Below are 19,507 nucleotides of genomic sequence, written 5' to 3' on the forward strand. Positions count from 1 at the left end.
CTTCCTGTATTTATTCTACAAATTCATAAGCTGCATGTTTTGCCCTGCAATGGCATGAAGCTGGCATTTTTAACCAGAGCGGGATTAAATTGTCCCTGTGATCATGAATCATTAAAGCTTTACCACACAAGTCAGTCCCCTCTGACCTCAGCTCGAGAAATGGAATACTTTAAGCATGTTCTTCCTAGGAATACTTCCCCCTACTCCCCTTTAGGTCTCTCCTGTGCCACTTTGATTAAGACTGCCAACTACTTTAGACCTTGCTGGATCATTATTTGGTTTTCTGAACATTGATGATGATGCAAAACTAAGTGAACAAACCAAATAAACCTCTAAAAATTCAGAAAATTTTCTTGAACCGCTGTAGGCATAACAAAAGCAGCTTTAAAGTCAGAGCACAGATATGGGGTGTTTCTTTAGAAGATGAGCAACATTAACCTTTTCTTATTTCTTGCCGCACACAGGTAACTTATACATGAAGAGAAGCCTAAGCATCTCAGTATTTCAGTTTGATCATTTGGTTCATAGGTACTAACTCACTTTTACCATCTTCTGAATCCAAGACCTAGAATTTACGCTCCAACTTTCCATCCAATTCCATCTATTACAAGTTAAACTAACAGAAGTGCAGATGCTCTTGCAACATCTGCTGCACCGCAGATCAGCAAGTTCTCTTGGAACTTTCTCATCTTCCCGTGTTATTTTCTTCCCATGACGCTAGGGAAATGTAGAATTCTGTCATTTCTAAAACTCTAATACATTATTCTCAGAGCAGGATATGCAGCCCAGAATTAGACGAGGATCACCAGGAAAAAAGTAGATAATAACAGGTTGAAAATTTTTGCAAAATCCTGGAATTTCAGTGACTGCAAAATAATAAGCAAGTAATTCTAGTTTAACTATAAAGGAGAAAATTACAAGCAGAGTATCCTACTCACGGCTCTGTAGGCTTCACCAGTCTGAAGAGTTATGGAATCCCAGCATGTTGTATGGGCATAAATTAACACTTAACATTAACAAAGTCCCATAGCCACTGTCTGATTAAAAAATCAGCTGTCTCCCATTCTCATAACTGAATTCCTATACAAGTCTCCTCTTCATGAAACACAAACAGAAGGGATTGCACATCACAATTCTGATACACTGTACTTAAACAGAGGCACCAATTCTACTAAAATCACAGCTGAGCAGCATGGAGGGCAATTTCATTTTTGTGCAGCACCACTAGTGTTTAGTTCTTATAAGTGGAGGGAAGAAGGAAAAGACAGGAAATACAATTGGACATTTCTGCAGGTCTTTACCAACAGCTAATGAATTCCAAAGGAAACTTGCACAAGTATTAACAAGTAATAAACTCTACATATCAAATATTCTCAAGACATCACATTGTGATAATATAAAAAACTTGTAGGAAAATGTGTAATGACCACGATTCTTTCCACGCAGAGTACACGACGACAAGACACAGTTTGTGTGGATTCAGGACTTATTTTTCCTCCATAGCTTCTCTACGTGCTATCGACGGTGAAAAGGGGTCATTTCAAATTATCATCTGCATTTAAAAATAGCGTATAAAGTTCAACTCACAAACTGACCAAAACAAAATCTGACCAAGATATAAAGAAAAAAACTCCCAAATCTTGATAAGAAACTAACCAAGTGATCTACCAATTGAACCAAATAGCAAGAGTTTTAGAAGTGCTAAGTAATTACCAAGTGACTGCAATATTTTTTTGTTGTTTCTATTACTCACAAGTATGCTCTCCTAGGTAAATGCAGAAAATCCTAGCAGTATGCTCCTAAAGACGGCAGAGTCCTACTCATCCAGGCACAACATCAGCTCATGTACCTATGGTGCCCCTTGGACCTGGGCTTGTGCCCACCACAGCACAGCAGTGGACTTACAGCTCCCTGCCTCCAGCGTGACAGCGTAGCAGGACCGAAAGCTAAATGTACTAATGAATAAAGTACCACACAATAAACCAAAAGGAATAGTTTCTTCATCATTTTGACTGACATCTACAATATATTTGCACCTATAGATGTAATTTTTATTCAGATATTTCAGTTGAGATTAAGAAGCCCATTTTTAGGCATCATTATTCTTATGACCTATGATATAGGCCTTTGAAATATATTCTGTTTTTTTAAAGTTTCGGTCCCACTTACTATAAAATATTTAATTAAGCTGTAAAGACAGTACTAAGAAATAGTTAAGAAGCACTCACTTCTGCATTAGAGATGAGCAGTCTGGCACAGACGAAGTCACAAAGACGTACCAGAAAAGTTAAAGGAGAGAAAATTATTGCAAGACAACATCTAATTATTATTTTATTGTCTCTATCCTATTGGAAAGCATTAATTTTTACATATCTATAAAGCAGTGTTCTATTATCTGAACTGATCCATTATTTGAGATTAGCATCTGTCAACCAAATTCTCAAATATTGTATATTAACAGAACAGATAATGGACAGCAAATAAACCTTTTTTAAAAATGAATAAAAAACAATTACTAAAATTTTTAAAAGACTAGATTGAACTGATAGTAAATTCAAAGACTTTAAGAAACTTCTTTACTGTGGTCTAAAAAGAAGATCTCACTGAAACAAGTTCAACGTCTCTGTAACAGCATGACAACCAGTATGAATATGTCCTCTGGATTATTTTTTTGTAGTTTTAATTGTCATTTTAATGCAAACACTCTACAAATCAACCCATGTACTGAATTATGCGTTTGATAACATATTCAAACATTTGACATTTACATTAATTGGAGGTAATGAAGAAAATATTTTTGTTGTTTGTTGGATAAGATTAAATGGGCTGGAAATTCAAATGAATAAAACATCATTACAACATACACTGTACACCTGTTTGCAGCTCTATTGACAGCTTGATATTTTTATTAGGTGCATGCACAGCAATACAAGAACAAATGACCATTTATTCCACACCCAGGACAGAAGTAAAGCAACCAGAGCTCAGTGTGTGGGGTGGGTTAGACAACAGAGCTATGACAAGTGCTTAACCAGCCCCAAAATGCCTCCACTTAGTCACCACTTCTAATTTTATAAATTATTTACAGTTTAGTAGGTGCAAAGCTGGTGGAAAATGCCTTTTCTGGTGGCTTGATTGACAGTATAATTATACTGCATTTTTGTTTTTAACACTGCTATGCAGAATCATAATGCCATAAAAACAAACTATGAATGTTATGAGCTTTTAACTTTGACAAGGTCATTCTGAAGCTTACCAAAGAGATGTCATAAAAAGCCACAGCCATCATTAGCCATGTCCCGTAAGCACAGCTGTTCCTCTAGTTGTATTTTAGGAGGACTGAATACTTAATTCCATCTAAATTTTAAGATTGAAACTTGTTAAGTCAAAACAACTTATAAAATCTAAGAATTGGTATTAAATTCCTCAGAAAGCTTATGTATGTCTAGTTAGGATGTGTAGGACTTCCCATTTTTCCAATTTGCAAGGGAAATCCTTCATCCTGTAAAGCCTTACTACCGAGCTGGCCAGATTTCCCCTGCCTGACACTGTCTTCCTACAATACAAGAAATCTCACTTCAAGCTGTACTGAAAAGGTGCTGATCTCATACTCGTAGTTAAAGGTTTCAATTCCCTTTGGATTTAATTGCCATCAGGGTTCTTAATCAAAGGCAGAGCCATTAGGCTGTTCTTTCAAACTCAAAGCAACTAATAGTGCTAAATGAGGAAAGGGATCCATAAAAATACCCACAGAAGAATAAATAAAAATCCTCCAGGGCCATACTTAGTGCTGTCCTATCTTTCTGCATATTACAAACTATCACGAGGTGTCCCAATTCTCATTCTTCAGCTCTTAAAGAACTATTGAGCTTTATATTTTCTCTTAACTTACTTTTGTCAGCAGCTTTTAACACCAGGCGGTAATCACTCTTCCACTTCCAAAAGAGAAAGAAAAGCATCATCAGTGATAAAACTGTTGCATATCTCTACCTTGTTAGTGTGGTCATCCTAGGGAGGAAGCCAGATTACTACACAACTACACGATGTGTCTTACTGTGATCCAAGTAAGAAAAGGGCAAGTAAGGACTTGAATTCCACAATTGTTATTGCATACTATTGTAATTATTTCAGACACTGCACAGAGGATGTTGAGAAGGGCTTACACGCACAGCACTTCATTTGCAGGCTCTGTAACTCGTGGCATACATCAGCTGCAACAGGAATGCTACTTTGGGAGTAAAGAAAAACAGGCTACAAGAAACATGACCCACTAATTGGTGTGACACCTTCAGTATATGGTCATCATCAGCCTCTTCACCTGTATTTAGCCTTACACCCACCGGTGCTACTACTGACATCCATCACAGTGTTATTCCTGATATTCATATGGCTATACTGTCACACAATATCAGCACTGAGATTAGAAAATTCTTTTGCCACACTCGACTGACCCCCTACCACTACTTTAGGCAGGGGTAGGACACTGAACAGCAAACCAGATTGCAATATTTTTCCCCCTGTACGCTGGTCACAACACACTGGTCATTCTGAGCAGTTGTCAGGGCTGCGTAGCGCTTTAGGTGTCTTAGACTTGCTAATGCTAAGGGTCAGCCATTTGAAATCTCTCCAACATGTCTTTGCTGACAGCTCTTAAACTCATACCTAGATCCTGTGTTTATCCAAAGCCTGCACTGCAGAGTTTTGTGCTGGCTGTTCTCATACTGTTGTTTTCATGCTGTTATTCTTATACGCCTGCACTTGCAAACCCCAGGACTGTTGGGGATGTTATTCCATCTTGTTCTATTGTTCTTGTAGGAAGTAGCAACTGCTGTGAGAATCTCCCGTTCTCTCCTTTTCTTAGCCTTAACTTTATAGTTTTAGTTATTAGATAAAAACACAAAACTTAATGATTAATAAAATAGATACCATTGTAAGTGTAGTAACTATAATTCACTTGGTAATTGGCATCCAAGTACAGAAGCTTGAAAACTATTCAGCATACAACACACTCAATTAGACAAAGTCCAGTCAATGCCGATATAATCATAAACAGGCAAAAGCAATGGGGTTTGAGCAAGTCCTGATGAAAAGTTCACTGTACTACAGATAAAGCATGATGGAAGTTATTGTCATATGCATCACCACCATCTGCTGCGCTGGAAAGAACACCCAGACAAGGAAACAAAGGTTGCTCTTACTTCTCATCCAGTCACTGAGGAGTTTCCCCTTTTTTCTTCCCACACTCTGCCCTGGTGTTCAGGCTTTTCATTTTGGTGTCTTTCCCTGTCCAGTCCCACCCGCCCCGCCTTTAAATTAACTCTGATTGTTCAGGAATGCCATCATAGAATGGTTTAGTTTGGAAGGGACCTTAAACATCATCTAGTTCCAACACCCCTGCCATGGGCAGGGACACACCCAACTAGACCAGGCTGATCAAAGCCCTGTTCAAGCATCATCAGCCACAGAATCTACTAAGTCCCCCGCTTTCTCAACATCCTTTGTGCAGCAATATATTGACAGGGTAAATAAATTCGTTTCAATTTCCTGGAAACGGTACACTTTCCTCAAGACATGAACACATGTTTTCTTGGCATACCACAGCATTTTCTCTTTACTTTCTACACGTAAAAAGCATGTACTCAGACTTCAAGTTATTTTTCTACTCTTCTCATTGTTTTCAATTTTCAGCATTTTTGTTTGTACTTTTGAAAATATAGAAGTAGGAAACAAAGGTCAGAAACAGTTTTAAAGCTATTTTAAGGACACACAATGCTTTCTTTTTACTCCTAGCCACACATTTTCTTATGCCTACTTCCTGTTCTTACATCACCCCGGGTCAGATTCAATCGTACATGCATTACTATGGCATTTTACATTTAGTAGTTATCTATTTTTGTATGTCTGTATTCTGGGGACTCACAAACACCATCAGCACATACAGTAGTCCACCATTATGTAATTTCCTTAGCTGTCTTCCAATTTCTCTATGTATTTTCACTTAAGCAGTTCCATGATACATTCCCTTATTCAGTAACTGTGACCTACACTCCTTTCTCCTAGAAGAAAATATAGTCCATTTGGCTGGGTTAACGAAGTCGCAGCAGCTTTGTGTCCATGTCTTTATTCACCCCTGTTGTATTCACTCCTGCCAACTGCAACCTTGATTAGCAATTAAAAGACTCAGATCATTGGTAAAGATATTGAATAACAAGTTGTAACAAATCTGGCAGAAATTAGCGTCCCCTGAAGCCCAAACCATCCTGAAGTGTAAAGCAATAGCGTATAGATAACACTCTGGGAGACAACGAATCTTATAATGAATAAATTAGACCTGTTCTTCATTGCAAACACTAAGAAGTAAACAGATTTCACATGTCTACAAAGACAGAATTCCAATAATAGAATCAAGATGTTATAAAGGTATAAAGAACAGGGGCAAGGTCTCAGTGTGTGGTACTGACAACTGGCTGCAGTTATTAGGTGGCGAATAAATTTCAGTCTAACGCATTTTCCTGTCTGCTTATTTAGTATTGCAACTTCCACTCACACTGGCAATGCAGGAGAAGACAACAATGAAGTCAATACCATGTTGTTCTTTTTGCATGATTCTGGATCTATGCCCACATCCATAAAATAACATCTGAATAAAATCAAATATTCTCCACAGAAACTTATTGTTCTAATATATGACCAAAAGGGCAAGAGACTTACAAAGTTAAAACACCAAACTGTATGGAGTCACTCCTGATTTGTCCATGAGTACTCTTATTCAAATCTTTTCCTTTGTTAGAAAATATTCTCATTTCCTATCCTGAGCGATGCTCTCACAGGAGCTTCCTACCAGCTCTGTAGCTGTTAGTTTCCCCCTCTTTTTTTTTTATTCTCTCCTTTATGTTTCTGCTTTACATGCCTGCCCATATGCATCATACACAAAATTGTGCTCACAATAAAGCCTCTAGAAGGATATCATGTCTGAAATCTCAGTGAAAAAGAGAAACAAAGAGATTCTACCTTAAGGTATCTTATTTCTCATTATGTCCAAATGGTCAAAAAAAAATAAAGTTCTTCCTATCCACTCCTTCTCACCAACTTAAGCACTATTTCATCATTCAGAAGCACTGCAGGCAAAGTACATGACGGAATGAATGCACAAGTGACATTGGTAGGACTCTGCTATCAATTCGGGCTTCCCTGTTGTCTTGTTATAGACAAAGAACTGTCTATTACAGGCTTCAATGAAAGATGGCTCACCAGGGCTTCTCTTAAACCATTTACTGTAAGGTAGACTGTTCTAAAATATGACCTCTTCTATTATCAGGTATCCAGAAAAGCATTATTTCAACTTCACCATGACAGGAGATACCAGATTTCAGCCTGATACTGCAGTCCATTAAAGGTAAATATGACAGTTCACATGGAGCTTTCCACAATGGTTCGGCTTCACTCGCTTTGACAGTTCTGTAGAGAAGCCAATTCCAGCGGTAAACACAAAAGAAATATCATGGACAGCAGATACACTGTGCCGATTCGCAATATTTTCAGGTAGAACCGAAGTTTTGTACATAGGTATGGTTCATTGAGAAGGAATAATACCTAATACAGGCAGAAATATTATTTTTTGTATTAAAAACAAATACAGAAGACGAATGTGCATGACACTGATATAGCAAATAATGCATAATTACTGTAATAATTCTAATAATATCCATGAAGAGGAAAAGTACTTATAAAGTTTGTTGTTACTGCATATTTTATGTAAGACAGACAATGAAAAACAAAATTTATTATGTACTTTGTCTTCTCTAATAACAAAGAGAAGATCAAACCAGGCAGCGACCTTTAATTGGGAAAATAAGCACTTCCTTCATTAGGAATACAGTTTACTGGCTAATTTAGTACGGCAATCAAGGGACAGGCCTTATCCCAGCACACTGCATTCTTTACAAGTCCATCAAGGATATGACAGAAAGGCAGAAGTGGAATGATTTTACACTACTGACCATAAGCTTTACCTCAAATACAACCTGCATAAGCAGTTCTAAATTCTGTGGGGCAGTATTATGCCGCTGGTAGGACACCCAAATAAAAACAATATGTAAGGATCTATAAGAATTAAGCATAAATTATCCTTTTGCTCACTTTTATATGCAGATAAAGTACAGAAAGAATGTGTGGCCTACAGGTATTACAAAGGGAAATTTAGATCCACCTGATCCAGCTTAGTGGTCTGTATACCACAGTCTAAGAATCATTCCATCTGCAAAATAAGAGGTAGAGGGGAGCTCTTAAACCACCTTTATACGAGCCCATAGCCTTGTTCCCACCAGAGCAAGCTACATACTAAATGCTATGTCTTGCTATAACTAGGGAAGTATATAGTTCCCAACTTACCTCTCAGTAGTACCAATCCTTGTAACTTAGATAACTGCAGTTACAAGGATAAGCCGATGATTTCATATATCAATATATCCTCATTTTTATCTATTACCCTCCTGTTCCTACTAACAGTGATGGTTATTATGGACTTCTTTTCAGTGTGATTAGATCATACCTCATCTCAAAACATCAAACTATTCCGCCAAGGAACACTCAAAATAACATAAACTAATCTAAAGCTGAAAAGACTTTTACCAAATGGCTTTAGACTATGCAATGAAATTCCAGATCCAGTGCAAAATAAGCTTTGCAATAAGATGAAAAAGTAGTACTCTGGATAGAGAAAATAACCACTGGTCTATCATTGCTATTATGGCCATTGGACTCTCAAACTAATTTATATGGCATTTAAATTTGAAAGAATAAATTGAGTCCAAATTTTCAGCACCATACGTGTTACTGTGGCTGCCCTTATGTAGAGCACAGTATGCTGACACATGATTTAAGCAGAATGGGGATAACGCAACTATGCGTGCACAACATTTTAAAATCTTCATCTTTTTTCTTTTGCTTTCATTATTCCTCATAGAATAATCTGATTTATTTCTTTCTTTTCAAGATGTAGGTGAATGTATGGGTACCAACAAAACAACTAACTTCCCCATTTGCCATATTTTATACCACAAGAAAAAAGCCCCTACTGTTTCAGTCAACCCATTCCTGATGCAATGTCTTGAATCCTGTCTAAACTGAGAAGCAGGCCTTATTTTCCTTCAGCACAAGTTGCTTTTAGCTCAGAGAAAATGAAACCTGTGTATCACAATGGAACTGAAGGTCAGAAGGTTATTCAGCTTGCTGTGGCAAGTAGTGTTGAGCTAAATCACAGCTGCCTGATCAACGCTACTCACACAACAGGAAGAAGTGGAAGGGAGGTTGCACAAAGCCAGTATCAGGCTGTTTCTATCTCAATCTTTGAAATAATTTCCTTACCCTTACAGCTTTGTTTCCTCTATAATGTTAATAAACTGAACTGCCAAAGAAAAAAAAAGGAAAAGATGAAGAAAGCAAAGAAATGGCCTATGTGTGTTTTCCAGTAGGTGTATGGAGAACATAATCTCATTTCAAATAATATTCTAATTGAAAAGAGCTTCCTAAGGCATTCAAATTCTCTAGCTAATGTAATATCTTAGTCCAGAATCAGTTTAGTCTGCCAGGCAGCATCAGGGAAAGGGATCACTCAACTCTTCTCACCCAGAAGCAAGGTTTGGTTTCTCTCTTGTGGTAGAAGTGCTCCTGCAGTCATCTGGTGAAGTAGGAAATGCACCTAGCTGAAAATCACAGCAGCAGAAAACAGTTTGGACTGTATCATACACAGCTCACAGGATGGGGTTGTGTGTGAATTTCTGTGGCACAAACACGGGTTGAGAACAATGTCTAATGACACACGAGAGTGCAGTGGTTCCTGCTGAATTAAACCAATAATGGAATTATGGTGTAAAGCACTTCCTTTAAGACAGGCCACAGGTTGGAAAGAAAGCATCTTTTCACTTACCTGGACTAAGAGCATCCAGGTAGGGGAAACAGAATCATTCTTCTAGTTATTTAGAAAAACAAGCATCCTCAACTGCTCCCTAAAACTTCAAACCAATAAGTGGATTGTGTTAAATAAATAAATAAATCGAAGTGGTGAAGATTGCTCTTATTCGAAAAGTGGCAAACCCTGTGGGTAAGCCTGTCTTGAGAAGGAGCAGCTTGTCCTGGCGCGAGTAAAGCTCAACAGTGCAGATGGGTCCCATTACAGACTATTGCAATCAACTAAGTAAGACCTGGGCTTTTCACAGCACATTTGCTATCAACTGTTCTCCTGAAGTATCACTCCGAGGTAAGACCATAAAATTTACATATGCAGAGGCAAACAGATCCAGAAATATCTGTTTGTGGTATTTTACAAAGCAATAGTACAACAATTTTTAAAGAACTATAGGCTAAATTGAGGAAGGAGGAAAAGGTCAATAAACAGAATGAAAGGCTTCTAATTCGATCCACTTGCTGACAACAAACACAGATTGGGCAAACCACCAGGCAACTCCAACAGAACTAGCAAGGTTAATGGAGCTGCTGCTATAACATATTGTAGATCTAGTAGTGTCAGTGGCGATAGTGGTAATGTTGTAAACACAGTTTGTTTTCCATCTGGTGTATGGTATATGCCCTTGATAGAAGGGTGCTGCATTATGCATTTTTAACTCCTAGATTTATTTAGTCCTAAAAATGTATAATGATTTTAATAGCCATATACAGACACATTTTCTGCTTTTAAAGAATTCCTATAAAAGATTTCCCTAATGAGACTAAAGATAATATTAACTCATAATATTCCCATAATAAGCATGGGACTTCCGCCCTCCAAACAAAAAAAAAAAACCCACAACCAATCAGCTTAACTGCTTCTGCTGCTGAACACCCTGAGAGTATACGATGTGAAGGCTGCCTAAGTCTGGAATGGAGAATAATAGTATTTTAGACTTATATTAATACTGAAAACAATTTTGAAGCTATTAATTAAAACTAAATAAGTTCTCTGTTCCAAGGTAAATTAAAATCAATGGAAAGCCTTACCTCCATTGTAATTGACTTTGGATCAGGCCTTGAGAGATCACTAACACAAAAACAAGCTACCTTCCAGTAGCACTTCATGCAGCAGTGAGTCTCAGATTCCACTTCATCTGTACTCTTAAGGATACACACTGCTGAGCACATGGTTCTAATTCTCTTAATCAATGTTTTCAACTAATATTCTGTTGAAGCTTTGATCTAAAATACAATCACTCTTCTTCAAAATATTTACAAGAGAAAACGTGGAGTCTTGAAGATTCATGTTTGAATGGTGCATGGTATCTATGGTTACAATGTATTATGGATGGTAAGGAACAGTAACACACGGCGTGAAACAGAAAGAACTGCAATCAGAAATAATGTCAGACAGCCTAACGGAGATGATACATTGCCTAGAGTAATTATGGGGATATTGGAGCAAGCAGATTACAGGGAATAAAGCAAAGGCCGGGGGGCGGGCACTGCATGCAAGTAGTCATGTGTTGGCATTAAATAAATATGACATAGAACTTCTGGGATTGTGAAAAAGCCATGTGGGCAGCCCCACTGATAGGTGATGAGCTGCTTAGGAAGGCAGGGCAAGGTGGCTCGCCATTCCCTCATGATCCGTTTGCTACCTTGCACGTCTGAAATGACAAATGTCTTCTCCCTGTGCTTCCGATGCTAGCAGAGGTACTGGATCAAGTGCTGTTGGAGAGGAATGGCTGTCTATGTCACTGAGAGAACACTTTAGCGAGTTCAGCTAGTCTGCTGTAAATCCTGTTAGCAAGACCACAAAATAACCAACAGCACCAACCAAAATGTCTGAAATATGCTGTAAAAATTTACTCTCTATTGGAAGCCTTCTCTACATAACTACATGTAACTACGTGCCACCTCACCAGCTGTATGTATTAGTTTGGTTTTAACTTTTCAGAGCAAACACTTAATTCTGCTGACAACCGTTTAGAATACACTATATCGAATGACAGTTTAGTAAGAATCTCCATTTCAGTGGTAGTTCCCAGCAGTATGAGTGAACACCTGTGTAGGAATATACCAAACATGTGGACTGTTCATAGTCAAGAGACGGAGGCTTTTCATAAGAAATGATGATAAAATCTTATACTCTTAAGTTTACATAATTTCAGGTAATACCTAGGTGCTGTACTCCAGAGAAGCCACATAAGTTCCACAATACATTCTGTTTCAGCGACTAATACTTAAGGACAATAGACGTGCTGACTATAACCAAAAGCTTTGTTACTCAGTCTTAAGGTCTGTATGAGGCAAGTAGGAGACCGCCTTGTGCATGTCACTGCTGCTGATGCTACACTGGTTCCTGCTTTAGTCTCCAAAGAGCTTCACAAACATGGCTTTGCTCTCCATTTCTCTCCTAGTTTCTTCTAATTTGGAATGGAAATCAAAATCTCTGCTGGCTGCTTCACACAAAAACAACAGAGAAATGACACGAAGACAAAGAACTGAAGAAGGGTCAAGAGATAACAGGAACAGACATGGGAAGTAGGAACAAGGAAGAGTTTTTCCAGTTACTGCTCCCACTATTTTTGCAGAAAAGATGATAGCATGCACAGCATGTTTAGTAGGATCTTTTCTGATTAAACTAGGGAAGACCTCACATAAAGGGCAAAGGATAACACAACAGGTCTTGTATTTCATGTTTTCTTCTTATCTGAAAAAACTGTTTATTCTTGGACTTGAAAAGCAAGAAAAATATTTTCTTAGTGATAGCAATTATTCTATGTATATATCAACATATTTGGAGAAGTCAAATCTGGTTTAAATTTTAACATTTATATTGCTAAATTCATTCTATACAAGTGATAGATAAATTGACATAATACAGATAAAAAGACGTGAACAGTATGAAGATTACTTTCATCCAATACGAACTACCAGCTGTTTTGGCTATGACACCTCAAGGGTTGCACTGCAGAATCATAATGGACTTGCGTTAAATGCAGAACTACAGATTAAATTTTAAGAGCAGAGTTTTCACCCTAAAACAATCAAAAGATGAATCAAACCACTTCTCACATACAGGAATCATTAAGACAACTCTGATTAATAAATTTCCTTTTCTAAGAAAAAAATTCTTTTTCTTTCCTGAAACAGGTATTTTATAAGGATTTCCTTTTTTACAGAAAAGTGAAATCTGAATTTCCCCACGCTTCTGCCAAGCATTTTGTAATGTAGTAGTAATAAACCCATATTTTTTCAAGTTCTGCATTCTACATTTCCCTTCTTTTACCCCACCTAAGGAAACTTAGCTGAAAAAAAAAACAAGTTTCAGGAAGAAAACATCAGTCTTACTAATCTATTTTTCCCATTAGAGAAGGTGAAAAATATGAGTGTGAAATAATATATATAAATTGATCACAGTCAGACAGAAAGGGAAAGTTAGAAAGGAGAGAAAAGCTGATGTTAAACTCCCAAATATCCATACCGAATTGGCAAAACAGTTTAAACAGCTTCAATGAAACTGCAAATGAAACATTTTTTATTTCTTCAAATGTTCTGAACGTGCACTAACAGAATGAGAAGAAAGTTCAATAACTTCAGTTCCATTTGACTGTACCTTCTTTGTTTTATTCAGGGTATTGAGGAGAAAAATTCAAATATGCCTTGGTTGTTCACGATATTTCTGGCCATTTAGAAAGTATTAGAACTGTTCTAAAGAAGCTTCTGAGAGAAGAATTTCTTTGATAGGAAACACTTCCTTGGCTGGAGAATCTGGATCTTGTGCTCATACTCCAATCTTTAATTTTTTAAGGAATATATCATACAGGTTTGTTTAGGTGATAGGTTGTGTTTTATGCAATTTCATCGAAATTTTTAAGACAATTTTCCAAAACGATCCATTTTCACTTTTAGACCGAATGTAAACAGCAACTTTCTATGGAGAGGTTGGAATAGAAAGAAAATTTCTCAACTATGTTACCCAATGTTACTGACAAAAGCACACACACCCTCTTTTAATAAAAATTTCTTAGATTAGAGCAAAATAATATAAATTCAAATACGGTGTTCACAAGATAGTATAGATTCAGAAAATCTGGTTATGGGGAAAGCACACTACTCATCTCAGACAGATATCACATACACAGAAGACATATTTAGGTGACATGTACAGCAAATTCCATGGCTGCTATCATGTAGTGGTTACACTAAAAGCTCCAAAAGTCACTGGCAATGATTAGGAGTATATGGCAGTGGAGCTATTTAAGCAACTAAGATAAATACAGTCATTGTAATAGGTTACTGTTCACACACACACAACACACATTAGCTTTTGACCTGATGAATGCGTAGTTTAAAACAGTTAAGACAGAAATCATAAAGGAAAAGATGTATTATTATTTTTCCACAGCAAAATGATGCTCCCTCAGTTACAGGACACTGACAAGAACAGGAGACAAACCCACATTACCTGAACACATTAATCCTTTTACTTATTATATTTCTCTAAACGTATGATTATACTAAATTACTTGACTTTTCTCTAACCCTTTTTCATGATACACTATCATGCCCTTGTCGTGCATGGTACAGTTGACCGGGATATCATCCTTATTCCTTAAAATCCATTTTCCTTTCCACTCTCCATTCCCTTCTTCTGCTTCTACACAGAAAATCAACTTCAAGCAATGACCATTTCGTATAAAAATAGCTACTGAAAAAACAATTTTGATATAAAAATATTAATATTTTATTTCTAAACAAGAGAGAACGCTTCTTATTACTTCTTATTTAAGACTGCATACTTCTCGTACATATGTACATGTAAAAGATTCTGGGTTCATAATACTAAATGAGTAGCTATTTAAAAGCTTTAAGTTTAAAAATGGAACAAAAATTTAGAGAAAAATCAGGAAATTCAGGAAATCAAGACTTTCATCCTGCAACAGCACTCATTATTGGGATTTAGCATCTTAAACACACCTAAATTTAAGTGCATCAGAAATATCATTTCCAGTGTTCCTAATTGTAAAGTCAGAGTGCAGCACCTGTACTATAAAACACACTTAAACTACAGATGCCCATCAGTCTTGGATTCTCATATGGTTCCAATGCAGTTAACTCTAATTTATAAGCTACATATTATTGCTCAGAACTGTGACTTCCAACAAACAGTCAACTACACTTTTGAAGGCATTGGAACAGCTTTTTCATTTCGTGTGGAGGAAGCACACGTAGCAAAGTCCCAAGATACTTCTAGAAAACCAATACAAAGTAAGAATTTCATTATGTCACTTTGGTTGTATTGCTTCAGGAAGCGAGCAGTAGTCCCTGCACTGCTGCTAAAATAGTGTCATTCCAACAGTCTTTATCCACAGGTTGTCTTAGATTTTTCCCCACATTACTTCCAACAACAAGGACTAAAAATAAAGTCCCAAATATTCTCATGCTTTCATCCTCTTTTCAACAATATTTTTATTTTATTTGTTCTATTTGGTGCATACTGATTTCCCTTCCACCTGCATTTTCACTGGCCTTCCAGCAGCTGCCCGACATGAACTAAACAAGAGTGACATCTCCAAACTAAGTTTATAGAGATATAAACTACTGCACCTCATGCCAATACACACCACACTATATTCCCTGTGACATTGTAAATCAGTTTCCCATTGCAGAAAAACTTCTCCAACAGACGGACGGTACAACATTTTTGTTGGATATTTAATGTTCTGTAACTCCCCTGTAACTAATGGAAATGCTCTTCTCGGAAACTGAAAGGGGAAGACATTCCTGTAGAGTATGTGATTTCCAGATAATGTTCTGTTAATTTTTTAATGCATCTCTTATTTTGATTTATAATTGTAATGAAAGATATTTTATTAATCACTTCTCATTTATGCCCTCTGCTATAAGCAAAATCAGGCATAGCTCTTCAAATGGACTACTTTCCATGTGTTTATTACTGTGATGTGTAATCTCAGAAAATGAAACTGTTCTACCTACATTAATCACAAGTGTTATCTGTGATGTTGTAAGCATTTACTTTACACTTTGTTTAGGTTACTCCAACATATTCTTTAAACTGAAATTTTCTTCCTTTTCACTCTAAAATTTTATCACCAGCATTTTATTGAAATTTGATAGACATACTTTGTGAATGACTCAGCTCTGAACAACTGAGGATCTTGTGTTTAAAATATTTTGGCAATAGATCTCCTTCTAAGTTTGATGGATCTTTCTGACTAATTATTAAAAAGAATAAACTGTAGATTATTAACATGTACATTTTGCCACTGACTGTACTAGGAAAAAAGACCATAATAATAGAACTGTGTTCACAAGTAAGATTTCTCTTTTAAAATTATTATATTTTCATTCTTCTTCCTTCAATTTTGAAATAAATCTTTAACTATGCCTTTAGACTACAGTCATTTGTAAGGCAGATAATTCCCAGAATGTTTCTTTTTCAGATTTCTCCTTTTCATGGAATCAGGTAATAGCAAATATTCTGTAATACACATCTATATATTTATCTCCTACTTTATCTTTGATTCATGGATCAACAGAAGTGTTATTTAATGAAAAATTATCTTCAATAAGATAATTTTTCAATAAGACAAACCTGTCTAAGCTCATATTTAACCATATTTTGCTCTTCATGCAGATAATGTCAGGGTTTGATTTTCCAACAGTCCTAATAATCTTAAAGATAACTCTGAAATTTACTTGCTATCTTTACTATGATGACCTTGAATAATACAAATGGTTATGCACATCTTCTGGATTGCAAACTTTTGACTGCTAGGCATGAAGATACAAGGACTGTCTATGCTGTTTGTAATCAACACTCTGCTTATTTAAGTATGGGACTCTTTGGAGTCTTGTGCCGCTCCTGGAATTCTTCAGAAAAAGCATTACAATGACAATACCAAATTTCCTTATATGTGAACATATTTAAACATAAGTATCAAACAAACAAATGTCCAAAGTTTAAGTCAAATTTGAACTCTTAAAATATCTGAATTATATCTTTTTATTCTATTTGCAAAACAGTACATGTATTACTATAAACCTCAAGCCATCCTTTATGGCACTAACTTACCTTATTAGGTGATTGACTGAGTGAAATTGCACTTAATGACAACTGCAGTACTTGGTAAGAGCCGCTCATCAAAAAAGACCACCATTTACACCAGTTATAGCCACTGCTGCACTCTGATGAAAGACAAAACTACAATTCCATCTTATAGGAAGCTGAATCATAGAGGCTTATGAATTAATATTTATACTGTAATACAAAGTTTATTCTATTTCATGGAGAAGCTCTCTTAATGTTCCTGACCTCAAAGCATTTTCAGGAGAAGTTTCACAATAAGCTGATCCAGAAGTACCCAATGCCGCTGTTCATTTACTACTCCATGCCTTACTCTCTTCCCCTTGCAGTAGCTATACTGACTGCAGAACTGCACGGTAACATAAAACTCTAACTTATTTCTTAAGGAAAAATTTGTTCTTATGGTTTTGGAACGACAGAGTTGTCTTGGGGCAGACAGGGTAGCGGTTTGGGTTTTCTGTTCATGTTTTTATCTTCCTCCGATTGGACTACTGCACCCTTGCGATCACCAGTATAAGCAGAAAGAAAGAACATGGGGTCAGAAGTAATGAAATCAAAGCTGCTATTCTCATGGCACCACAGGATCAGGATGGCCGATGCCTATCTTGAAACTGCACCTTAAGATATCTTTGCCAAGATATTCATGTGTTCATTCCTGTATACTATTTGTGTTGCTTTTTGTTTTAATTACTTTTTGGATTTGGTAGATCATGCTTTCAACAGCTACCACAATACTATATTAAATCTTAGATGCATTAGAAAAGAACAAATAAAAGAAGAACAAAAATATCAACCTCAAAGGTTAGGCAAGGAATAATAAGCATAGGAAATGACATTCACACTTTCTTGGTGTTTCAAACATGCTGGTTTCCAAAAGCAAATATGAGAAGCAAAAGCCACGATGTTCCAACCTATATGGTTTTTCCATCTGTTTTCTCAAATTTCAGAAGTTTATGTCCTCACTACCAGTATGGTGTGTCACAGTCTTTTATTTTCTTCTTATTAGCCAATATTAAGTATTTTGTACAACCTGCAACATGTCCATTTCTAGGGTGTACTCCTCTCACCTTTCAACACTAAAGGTCAAAAAGACAATTCTAGGTGATCAGAGATGAACTTCTAAGCTTTTCTCTGCCTACCTGAAAGTAGCCATTTTAAGCCATTTTAATATGTCACAACTGTTAAATATTCCAGGACATTTTGCAATACAGCTCCTTATTCCAGCTCTTGGGGGAATTTAGAGGTGCTGTATCTGCTCTACTTTGTACAAAGCTCTTCATACAGAACAGGAATGAACGTTACTCCTCAAATCTGTGAGCTGACTTCAGAGCAATTACGTCTCAAATAAAGAGAGGTGCAAGAGGTAATGATCTGCCTGGGATCCAAGATCTTCACTATCAAGTCCTATTGCTAGGAAATGCTCTTAATGGGTGACATCTACAAACAAGAAGCTGTTGGATCCCTTGGCTGGAAAAGATATGTTCTGTGCCAGAAGAACACTGATTATCTCTGCCAATGAATTTAAAATTATAAGTGCCCTTAACTTCTGTTCTCTCTTTAATTAAGTTTCAGCCAATAGTCTGAGAAAAATCGATAGCATTACATCTTTATACATGTTGATCCCATTTTAAACTGATGTGACCAAGACTGTTAATACCAAACGTAAACTCCTTTTTTCTGCAAAAGCTGAATTTCATAACATATTTTGCATTTAAAACCAATCTCCACAAAAAGAAAAATAATCCCCAACAAAACACACCAAGAATCCTCACGTCTGTACATGCATGGACTGCATCATAAATGATCATGCTAAGTCACAAAAAACATTTTTGATCAACTGTTCAGACCATGAAATCAAGCAAGTACGAAAATTCCAAATACTTTTTCCTTCTCGATATATATTTTGCACAGTAGCTTAAAGAAAAAAAACACCAGTGTCTTACTACTTACTGTTCTTTCTTCTGCTCTCCTCAGACTGCCAGCTATTCAGTCACTCAATAAATCTAGGAAAGAAGAAATGAGAAATGCTTATTTCAGGTGTCAATGTCAAGTTTAAATTGGTATAAATATCCCAAAATCCGTATTTTTCACATACATTGAATGGTATTCCACAACTTGCTACAGGTTTTCCCAAAATCACTGTGTAAGAAAATAAATGTTCCTCCAGTTCTCTTTGTTAAGTCTCTCAAGTCTTTAAGTACAGATTAATCTAAATATCTTTTCCTTATGATCTCAATGCAGGTATGCCTCACAAATTACAGCCATCTACAGTTTGTATTTCCAGAACTCCTAATAATGGAAACAAGACTTCGGAGAAGTAAAAAAAAACCAAAAAAACAAAAAACAAAAACAAAGGATTGTGACTGCACATATTTAAATACTTTAATGCCAGTTATACATGCCTTCTTCATGAATGCAGAAGATGCAGCTCCTGCATAACTC

General features: G+C 36.5%; 1 protein-coding gene across 1 annotated transcript in view; it reads right to left on the reverse strand.

The window, feature by feature from the left end:
* The window catches only part of TENM2 (teneurin transmembrane protein 2), a 961,638-nt gene extending 942,576 nt beyond the window's left edge, over positions 1–19,062 (reverse strand). Inside the window, exon 1 of the mRNA XM_054079360.1 lies at positions 19,016–19,062. The gene's annotated coding sequence lies outside the window, so the exon portion shown is untranslated. The remainder of the gene's footprint in view (positions 1–19,015) is intronic.
* Positions 19,063–19,507: the final 445 nt, after the last annotated feature.

The sequence above is a fragment of the Cuculus canorus genome, chromosome 14 (genome assembly GCF_017976375.1).
Source record: "Cuculus canorus isolate bCucCan1 chromosome 14, bCucCan1.pri, whole genome shotgun sequence".
Taxonomy (NCBI): domain Eukaryota; kingdom Metazoa; phylum Chordata; class Aves; order Cuculiformes; family Cuculidae; genus Cuculus; species Cuculus canorus.